This window comes from Cervus elaphus, chromosome 10 (assembly GCF_910594005.1).
Source record: "Cervus elaphus chromosome 10, mCerEla1.1, whole genome shotgun sequence".
NCBI classification, from domain to species: domain Eukaryota; kingdom Metazoa; phylum Chordata; class Mammalia; order Artiodactyla; family Cervidae; genus Cervus; species Cervus elaphus.
The window spans coordinates 25,054,464-25,065,234 of record NC_057824.1 but is presented as its reverse complement, the minus strand read 5'-3'; the positions used below and the strand labels follow the sequence as shown (position 1 = coordinate 25,065,234).

At 47.5% G+C, this 10,771-nt stretch overlaps 1 protein-coding gene, 1 long non-coding RNA gene and 1 other non-coding gene across 3 annotated transcripts in view; 1 reads left to right on the top strand and 2 right to left on the bottom strand.

Annotated features, from left to right (window-relative positions):
* Positions 1-262: 262 nt before the first annotated feature.
* LOC122701411 lies at positions 263-8,872 on the bottom strand. Its single transcript, XR_006343070.1, has 3 exons — positions 8,692-8,872; positions 868-1,478; positions 263-831 (listed from the first exon to the last, which is right to left on the bottom strand). It is a non-coding gene; the product is annotated as an uncharacterized LOC122701411 (long non-coding RNA).
* TRNAG-UCC lies at positions 5,778-5,850 on the bottom strand. Its single transcript has one exon. It is a non-coding gene; the product is annotated as a tRNA-Gly (tRNA).
* ZC3H7A (zinc finger CCCH-type containing 7A) overlaps positions 8,079-10,771 on the top strand; it is a 37,687-nt gene continuing 34,994 nt past the window's right edge. The window contains exon 1 of the mRNA XM_043914335.1: positions 8,079-8,231. The gene's annotated coding sequence lies outside the window, so the exon portion shown is untranslated. The remainder of the gene's footprint in view (positions 8,232-10,771) is intronic.

Below are 10,771 nucleotides of genomic sequence, written 5' to 3'. Positions count from 1 at the left end.
AGATTTTTAAAAAATATATAACTTTATTTTTTTGGCCACGCTGTGTGGCCTGTGTGATGCCAGTTCCCCGACCAGGGATTGAACCTGTGTCCCTACAATGGAAGCGTGGAGTCCTAACCACTGGACTGCCAGAGAAGTCCCTAAAACCTAGTTAGATTTGTTCTAGAAAAGAAACGAGAGATTTAAGCCCATCCTATAATAAATTTGTGTGGAATATACGAATTTTGGGGGGTTGCAGCATATTCACACATATACAAACACGTGCACACACACACACACACACACACACACGCATATTCCTAGAAAGGTCTTTTCTAACGAAAACACATGCCTTAAATAGCATGCCTGAAGGACGGACGCTGAATTAGGGAGCAGAGCTGGCTCAGGTTTTTGTTTTTTTTTTAATTGATATTTAAAATTTATAGCACAACCAGATGACTATGATTCAGATTTAGAGTTTATTCACATTTATTCCTTTTTTGCAAATGTCTTTAAAAATACATTAATTTAAAATTTTGCTGTAAATCAGTCTAGAGCAGCAGATGTAGATTTGTGCTAAGTACATTTTATAACAACTTCACAGAAGGGAAAAATGGCTTTGGACATGTTGTTGGAAGCATTCACGTGGTTACTCAAGGGAGAATTTGTACATTTTTTATATTTATGGCTTCTGCAATTTCTTAATAAGCCTTGGCACTCTGCCAAAGGCTATAAAAGACTGAGTAAAATTTATGATCCTTGAGCATGTTAAAAAAAAACAAACACTCTATTGTAGGTTAGTTGGATTAAAGGAGCCTGCCAGCCATTTCCTTTAATTGAGGCAGTAAGTACCTTTTATTTATTTATTTATTTTTTTTTAGTAAGTACCTTTTAAACTGCAGTGTCGGTGGTAAGTTTTCTTCTGATTTCATGTTAATCCTCCTCGTGTACACATGTCCTGAGAATTTCGCATGTTAAAAGACAAAGATCTTGGACCCTACATCCAACAGATCACATTCGCTTAACCTACGCTTTAGGTTCATCATAGGGGCTTCACTGATGGCTCAGTGGTAAAGAACGCATCTGCCAACGCAGGAGACTAGGGTTCAGTCCCTGGGTTGGGAAGATCCCCTGGAGGAGGAAATGGCAGCTCACTCCAGTATCCTTGCCTGAAAAATCCCACGGACAGAGGAACCTGGCGGACTACAATTCATGGGGTCACAAAGAGTCTGACATGACTGTGAGACAGCACGCACACCCAGGGGCACTGTGCTCTTTCCTGTTCTAACTGTCTATTTCTCAAGCCCTCATCTTGGAGGATCTTCAAATAGCAAGTATAATTTTAAGCATCTTGAGTGTAGGAACTCTGACTGTAGGTTTCAGAATTCAGCACACGGAATGTAGTTGGCACTTACATTTGCTGAACAGATGAATGGAGCTCCCTGGATCCCATCCACTATTCCAGAAGGACCATTTCCAGGTGGTCTGAGTTCCAGAGGCTGGAGGCAGTAGAAAGCATGGGCTGGATTAATCAGTGGATAGGGGAAGAAAAGTCAGCTGGGAATAGGTATGGAGGGGAAGACAGAACACATGGAAAGGGGACCCTTGTACTTCCAGCTTTGGGGCAGAAAGAAGTAGGGCAAAGAATTGAAAATAATTCCTGCTGTGAAGACAGCACTCCTGGATTTCTCATGATCCTCCATCCCCCAAAGCTACTATTAATAGGAACTGGAGCAATTCTTTTTCTAAATGTTAAATGTATCTCCCCACATAAAAGCAAGGAACTGTGTGACTCATTGTGGCATCAAACAGTATCAAGTTCAGGCTGAGAATCAGCGAACACACTTTGGAGGCTGAAACCTGCTTTCCTACCACTGTATCCTTTTTGGGGAACTCCAAAGAATTCCTGGAAAAAATGCTGACAAGTAAAAAGTAAAGTCTTTCATCTTATTCCAATTATTTATTTAATCTGCTTCTTTTATTTTCTTGGATAATTAGGGCTCTTTTGCTCTATACTGGGCTTCCCTGGTGGCTCAGATGGTAAAAAATCTGCCTGCAACACAGAAGACCTGGCTTCGATCCCTGAGTGGGGATGTCTCCTCACCTGCAATTAGTCACACATGTAAGTTGATGTACAGGCCACCAGCCCATGGGTGGAGGTTTTAGCAAGCTATCTTCAAAGCTGAGTAACATGAGATAAATACCAAGAGAAAGTGGAGAGGAAGCACATGCCTAATCCATATAATACCTATAAAGCCAAATAAAGGAATCCAGTTTATACTTTTGTATCTTTCTTATATTTTAGCATTTCATCAAAGCAGAATGTGGAAGAAGTATCAGTTCAGTTCAGTCGTTCAGTCGTGTCCGACTCTTTGCGACCCCATGTACCACAGCATGCCAGGCCTCCCTGTCCATCATCAACTGCCGGAGTCCACCCAAACCCACATCCATTGAGTTGGTGAGGCCATCCAACCATCTCATCCTCTGTCGTCCCCTTCTCCTCCTGCTCTCAATCTTTCAAATGAGTCAGCTCTTCACATCAGATGGCCAAAGTATTGTAAGAAGTATAGTCCCAGTGATTTACTGTGATTACACAGTTCATATGACTATTCAAGAAGGAATATAATAACGCTACATTTTAAAAAATGCTGAACATGTAGGTTCCAGCACAGGTTCCCATAGGAGCACTGACATAATTTGTGCATGTAGCTTGTCGAAGTATTGTGTGGTCATTTAGTAAACATTTAACATGTGCCTTTCCTGTTCTGAGCCACCATAAAATTGAAGGTTTTCCTTTTCTGGAACATGTATATAAATTGATGCTTTCAAAATGTGGCACTGGAGAAGACTCTTGAGAGTTCCTTGGGCAGCAAGGAGATCAAACCAGTCAATCCTAAAGGAAATCAGCCTTGAATATTCATTGGAAGACTGATGCTGAAGCTGCAGTACTTTGGCCACCTGATGCAAAGAGCCAACTCACTGTAAAAGACCTTAATGTTGGGAAAGATTGAGGGCAAGAGGAGAAAGGGGCATCAGAGGGTGAGACGGTTGGATGGCATCACAGACTCAAAGGACATGAGTTTCAGCAAGCTCAGAGAGGTAATGAAGGACAGAAGCCTGGCATGCTGCAGTTCATGGGGTCGCAAAGAGTCGGACAAGACTTAATGACTGAACAACAACAACAAATATAATATTTGCAAACAGATTGTTTCTATTTTCATTCTTATTTGAGGTTGGCCCTGTGGTGAATCCATTTCTGTAGATAATACATTGATAATAGCCTCAAGATGGTGGGTTTATCTTTAAATCATTTTTTAAAAGATTTTTTTGATGTGGACCATTTTTAAAGTCTTTACTGAATTTGTTACAATATGACTTCTGTTTTACGTTTTTGTTTCTTGGCCAAGAGGCATGTGGGATCTTAGCTCCCTGACCAGGGATCAAACCCACACCCCCTGCAATGGAAGGCAAAGTCTTAATCATGGGATCACCCGGGAAGTGCCCTGAGGTTCCATTTTCAAGTCAGTGACTCAAGCATTTTTCCCCTTCAGGATACCTAAGAGATCTGTCACCCTTCCATCATGCCCCCCTCAGGAACAGTTTTTCCAAACGTAGGGGGACTAGGGAGCATGCTTCATGGTGTCTGGGGGTGGGACCCGGTGCAAATGCCCCTCCCCACCTCCAAGATTGTGGTGGCAAGTTTATTCCATTCATTAGTCAACACCTTGAGGGAAATGTAACTGCTAATTATTGACCATTCTCTGTGCCAGGTGCCTTATGTACACATTATTTAATCCTCACCGTGAGAGAGGGATTATCAGATACATGTTAGGACGGTGAGCTCAAGAGTGAGGTGTAAGAAGCGGGCCTGAGGCCATCCATATGGGTAAGGAGCGAGTTGGGATTTAACCCTTGTTTCCCAAACTCCAAGTTCCCTCCCCACTGCGCTATCTCCTACTAACCAACTGCTTGTATCTTAGATGTTCACTGTCTCAGTTCGTACCTGCTGCTCTCACAAAATAACCATAGATTGGGTGGCTTAACCAAGAGACTTTTTTTTTTTTCTCAGATATGAAGGCTGGGAAGCCCAAGATCAAGATGACAACTGATCCGACATGTGTGGGGGGTCTCACCAGACCCCATCCCAGCTTGCAGGCGGCTGTCTTCTCCTTGTGTCCTCACACAATGGGGAAAGAAATAATTTCCCTCATTTCTCTTTTATAAGGGCACTAATCCTGTTCATAACGGCTGCACCCTCACGACCTGATCACCTCCCAAAGGCCCACCTTCTAATATCATCACATTGAGGGTCTGGATGTCTAACATAAGAACTTAAGAGAGGGGACACAAACATTCGTGCCACAACATTCACTTCATATTTATTTGGAGGAACTTGAGTCAGAGAGAATGGTGGAACTTGAGTCAGAGAGAATGGTGTTTATAACATTATGAACATTTTTTTTTTCCTTTGGAGGGGACTTAGGATGTGAATATATAAGACAAAACCCACTTTTATCATGTGTGCATGCCAGCTGCAGTTGAGAATCTTCAGAAACTTTACACACAAAACAGAGTCATCAGTGATGTTACTGCCAGGGCGCAGGAGCTGCTGGCCAGAGATCCCCAGAGTCCAAGAACTCACTCCCACACTTCCAGATGAGTGCTAGCAGATGAGGTTCTTAAACAAAGACTCCTAATTTGGTGCCCCGCTGAAAGGAAAACCCAAGGCAACCAAAAATAGACATATACTGACTCCTTATACAGTTGAGAATTTTGACAGGATAACATGCAGAGGAGTGGAGAATTCAAGGTGGGTAGGAAGACTGGGATCACAAACTAATGCAACACACCTTAGCAAAAACAAAACCCATCTAAAAAGAAGAGGCCAAGTAAAATAAAAAGAACAGGCCTTGGGACTTCCCTGGTGCTCCCGTGCTTAAGAATCCACCTTGCAATGAAGGGGACTTGGGTTCGATCCCTGGTTGGGGAACTAAGATCCCATAAGACACAGTGCAACTTAGCCCACGCATCACAACGAGTGAGCCTGCACACCACAGTAAAGATCCTACATGCGGAAACGAAGACTCGGCATGGTCAAATAAACAAAATAGATTAATTAAAAAAAGAACAGGCTTGGTTTGCCTCCTCTTGCTTAGCAGAATACACACTTCTGGTCATAAGAACTCTCCCATAGATAGATGAGACAGATGTGAAGATCATCCTACATGATCTGGATGGGCTCCGTGTCACCACAAGGTACTTACAAGGGAAAGTAGAAAGCAGGAGAGCCAGAGAAGACCTGACGTCGGAGGCAGAGCCGGGGAGGTGCATCCTGAGAAAGGCTTCCCTCATCACTGCTGGTTTTGAAGACGACGGGAGGTACCATGAGCGAAGGGAGGCTGCAGCCCCCAAAAGGTGAGAAAGGCAAGAGAACAGGCTTTTCTGGAGCCTCCAGAAGCAATCAGCCCTGCCCATACCTTGACTTTAGCCCATGAGACTCATTGTCAGACTGCCAGGACTGTAAGATAGTAAACATGCATTATCTTAAGCCACTAAGTTTGTGGTGATTTGTTACAGCAGCCAAAGGCAACTCATACAATCCCCCTGAGTTTTCTCTTGTACTGGCAAAACGAAGCCCATCTTCATATAGCTTTACAACACCCTTCAGGGCCTGGCCCTTGCTCATATCCTGTCTAATTTCCTGGGACCCCACTGAGGTGTCTGTGGTCCAGCCACTCTGGCCTTTCGGCATCTTCTTCTTCTTTTTTTTTTTGCTGTGTCAACACATGGGATCTTAGTTCCCTGACCAGGGATCAAACCTGCACTCCCTGCATTGGAAGTGCAGAGTCTTAACCACTGGACCACCAGGGAAGTCCCTTTTCAGTATCTTCTGACTTAAGTCTCCTCTCTCCAAGCACCCCTGCAGCCAGTTACCTCTTGCTCATCCTGCACACTTTAGCTCCGAGTTACCTGGGGACATCCATTTGAGAAACGTTTATAGGGTGAGCACTATTCTAGGAGCTGGGAATAGAGAACAGGGCAGAATGAGTCTCTACTGTCCTACGGTGGAGGAGAAGGACCACAAATAAGAACCCAAATGATTAAGCAAGGTCATTCCAGAGAGGGATGACCAAACAGAGTGCAATTTTAGGTGGCGGTCAGGGAAGGTCTCTCCAAGAGAAGATGTCTGAGCTGAGACTTGAGTGATGAACAGAATCCCTTCCTCAGATGGTCAGCTCTCCTTGAATGCTCCTGTCACAGTGCTTACCTGGTGTTACAGACTGAATTGTGTCCCCTCCAAATTCATATGTTAAAACTTTAACTCCTGACATGACTGTATCTGGAGACAGGGCCTTTGAGGAGGTAATTAAGCTTAAATGAAGTCAAAAGGGTGGGGCCCCAAGCCAATATGATAGGTGTCCTCCTAGGAAGAGAAAGGCTTGTACACAGAGGAAAGACCACGTGAAGACACAGAGAGAAGGTGGCCCTCTGCCGGCCAAGCAGACAGTTATCGTCAGAAACTAACCCTGCCAACACCCTGATCTTGGACTTCCAGCCTCCAGAACGCTGAGAAAATGCATTCTTGTTTAAGCCTCCAGGTCTGTTGGTATCTTGTTATAGCAGCCTGAGCTAGTACACCAGGTTTATAAACTGACATCACCCAGATCACTGTCAGTGCCACCCAGCAGCCTTCTGGTTCCCCCTCTTGTTCCTCCTACTACGCCAAGTCTCAGCACAATAGCCCCAGAGAACTTCCTGAAATGCAGATCACATCATGTCACTCCCAATTCAGACTCAGTAGCACCACGCAGAAAAAGCTCCAAATTCCAAACAGTGGCCCGTTTCGGTTACTCAGACCTGACTGCCCTCAAACACACCAGCCAAAGAGTTCCCTCCTGTTCCCCTGACACCAAGCTCCAGCTTCCCTCTGCTGGGAGCGCCTTCCTCAGCTCTGCAGACTATCACCTTCCCAGAAGCGTCCCTCCCCATTTTAAGAGAGACTCTCCCAGCGCGGTCTCTTTATCCAGACCTGTCTCCTGGCTTTTCACCGCCCAGAACCATCTTTTCTGCATCTTGGCGGGTTCCCACTGCCACTCCGCACCCCATTATGGGGCAGGGACTCGACCTTGTCCACCGCTAGAGCCCCGAGCACTGCTGGCTGTTGAAAATACAGGTGGATGGGGGACTTCCCTGGTGGTCCAAAGGTCAAGACTTTGCTTTCCAGTGCAGGGGCTTCAGGTTCCATCCCTGGTCGGGGTGCGGAACAAAGACCCCCACATGACTTGAAGCCGAAAAACCAAAACATAAAACATTCTAACAAATTCAAGACTTTTTAAAAGGTCCACATCACCAGGATAGGGCGGTACCTATTAGAAGTTTTAGATTGTTGACGACAGATTAACAATAAAGTGATGCTCTGGTGGGAAAAAAAAAAATTAAAAGGTACACATTAAAAAAAAAAATCGTAAAAAAAGAAACAAGAAAATACACATAGAAGAGGTGTCATTGGGGGAGGGGGGAAGAGATTTGAAGGACGGGAGCCAGGCCCTCTAGCCGTCCATGTCAGAGTCGCCACTGAATTCCGTGCTCTTCCCCATCAGCAGGAAAGAGGACAACGACGTCCACAGGCTCCAAACAGTTCACAGGCCGGAGAGTAAGGAGCACCAGCTAAGGACTTGCTAAATAAACAGTGTCTCGGGGGAAGCACCTCCCGACACGCGAAACGAGGTCAGTTCCCTGTGAGACGCTGTTCTAACTCCCCGCTAGCCTCTGCTCCGGGGCCGCGCGGTCCAGAAAAACACACGTCCGGCGCGCATCCATTTGAACCGCACGTCCACCCCTAATCGGTTCCCTGGACCGCTGCTTCCGGGAGCCGCGCGGCCGCTCCAGTGGCTCCGCCCCGCGGACACAGCCCGGCGCGGACCGCACGCCCGCCTCGGAGGCGGCCCCGGAGGCCCGGGCCGAGGGTGGCCGCCTCCCGGTGCCACCGCCGCCGCCGCCCGGCCCGACGTGGCGCCGCCACCGCCCCCGGCGCCGACGCTCGCGGGCGCAGCCAATGGCGGCGTCTCTCGGGCGGCGGGCGCGGCCTCCGGCCGCCAGAGGGCGCCACGCAAAGGCCGCTGCCGCCGCCACCGCCGCCGCCGCCGGGTCGCGGAGGGAAGCTGCGAGCGAGCGCCCAGGCCACCGCTGCCGCCGCCGTCGCCCGCTCACCGCGCTCTGCTGCCCGCCCGCCGGCGCGGCCGTCCCCGCAGGTAGGTGCGCGCCGCCCGCCCGCCCGCCGGTCCGCGCGCCGCCCGGCCCCCGCCCGCCGCCGCCTCGTGCTCGCGCGCGGCCGGTAACGGACACGGGCGGGGGAGGGGCGCGCGCTCGGCCGCCCCGCGGCGGAACGGCGGCCCCGGGGCCGCGGGGCTCGGCCACAAAGGGCGCGCGGCCCCGGCGCAGGGGCGGCCCGAGCGCGCGCCGCCGCCCGGGCCCCCGCGGGCGCGCCGACGGGGGCGGGCGGGTCCCGGTGCTTCCCTCCCTGGGGGGCGGCGGGGGGGCGCGTCTCCGCCAAGTGGGGCGCAGGGGCGCCGCCGCGCGCCCCATCCCCGCATGTGTTTCGGTTGACAAAACACCCTCTCTCTGGATATTTAACTAAAAAATATACATTTTCCCGTACTATTTGTGTCTGTTCCGGTGATCGAGGACCCCCACCCCCCACCAATCCAGTACCTTGGGTTTGGGGGCGGGAAGGATGCTCGCTGGGCCCTTGGCTCATTAATTTCAGGTCACTTTCTCTCCCCACCCCGTTATTATTATTATTATTATTTTTTGGCGCGGGGCTCACGTCTAGGACGCTCACGAATGGTTTCCTGTCTTTATTGTGGACACCGAGACGGCCCGGACTGGAGGTTTCTTGTCCCCACCCTTAAAGAATGAAGACCTGTCAGTTCCCATTAGCGTGAATTTCCTGTCGGCGACGGTCACTGCAGGGGTGTGGTCCAGCTGGAAAGCTCTGGCTGGTCCCGAGAGGTCGCGCCTGCACCCTGATTGGGTGAAATTTTCTGGACTTGGGTCTTTCCCCCCGTCCTCCGATACGTAGTTAGGTATTTTAAAGACCAACCGTCAGCCTGAAGTTCGTGTGAGCTGGCCCCGGAAGGTGGCCGCTGAGTGCCGGAGCGCTTGCAATGTGGCTTGACCTACTAGAGATGCCCTCTTCGGTGAAAGAAACACACCTGATTTTAAATCACTTAGGAGAAAACAGTAAAATACCCCCATTCGTCATTTTTTCCCTGCTTAAATTATACAGGTTGAGATGTTAATGTTTCGAACATATTGGGTTAACTTAAATACATTCTTAATGTCACTGGTTTCATTTTGCTCTCTCTTCTCCTTTTAACATGGCTACTTGAAAATTTAAAATTAGATATGTGACTGGCATTATATTTCTGTTGGACAGCGTTCAGCCAGAGCCTTGGAATGGGGCAGGGGTGATTAGGAGCCTGTGCCATCTGCTTATTTTTGCCTGCTTCTGTGATGGCATGTGGCCTCCTTCTCTGCTAGGCTCTCAAGGAATCCCCTGCCTCTTCCTTCTCACCCTCAACTGGACTGCTCAACTGGTTGCTTAATGAGGATCTTGTCCTAATTTGCAGAATAATTCAAATTAGTGGACGGAATTTTCTTTGCTGAAAAACTGTTTTCCATCTGCTGTCTACTGGAGTTTGCAGTTTCACTCAGAATCAGACCGTGAGCTATCAAAGCTGAATATTTTTGGGGGGGTGGTGTGCGTGCGTGTGTGTGTGTGTGTGTGTGTGTGTGTGTGTAATGCAAAGCACATGTTAATTTTCAGGTCCTCTGCCACCTAAATGCCTTCCTTCAAGTTACCGTGGCTCTTTCTTGGGTGCTGGTCACACGCTGACCCACACTCTTTTCCCTTCCCAACTGTTAGATACTGTCAGTTTTTATGAGTACAAATGGTGGTTGTCAATGATACTGTCCCCTAAATCTTCATTTTGACTAATTGTAAAGCCTGTCAGTTTGGGAGGGTTAAATCAATGTTAAGTAGGAGAGAATCAATTAGTATAGAATCTCAAGTCCAGTAATGGTGACAGGGACTCTTGGAGAGTTGTGAGCATTCCAGTAAAGGACAAGGTAGAACAGAAGATGTCTGTATTCTGTTGCCTTGGTTACTCTAGAATGGCTTTCAAGAGAAAGTATAATGTGTGGAGATTTGATTTCCAGATAATATCTTGAAGTGTGTGTGTGTGTTAGTGAAAATACTTTTTCTCCAGAATCTTAGGATTGAAAGTGAAATTTGCATTCTCTAAAGTGTGAAATGTTTGCCAATCAACAGAAAAACTCTAGATAGTATTTTTAGGGTGGAGAAATAAGAAAATATTAATCCAGAAGTTTAAAAAGTGTATTTGTTCCAAATATTAATTTAAACAATTTAATTCACATACACGCACACACACAATAGAAGCATTTTAAGTGAGGTGAAAATTTCCTTTGATGCAAAGAAACAAGGTCATTGATCCTTACCAGGTTTTACCCAAATAAGCTTGCTTTTTAATTTTGTTATGAGTTTAGCGATGTGTTGTTTAGTTAACTGATTACTATTAATTTCACAAACTGTGAAGCCTTGGGAACCAGGTAATGGATACAGTAAAAGAGAGGCAGAAATTTTTCCGTTGCACAAATGAGAACGTGGAACCTTTGTGTTTTATTAGAATATTTGAGTCGAGCAGGGTAGTAACCTGGCAGTTCACACCTCTGCAGTCCTGGGCATGTCACTGACCCAGGGCCTGGGTGC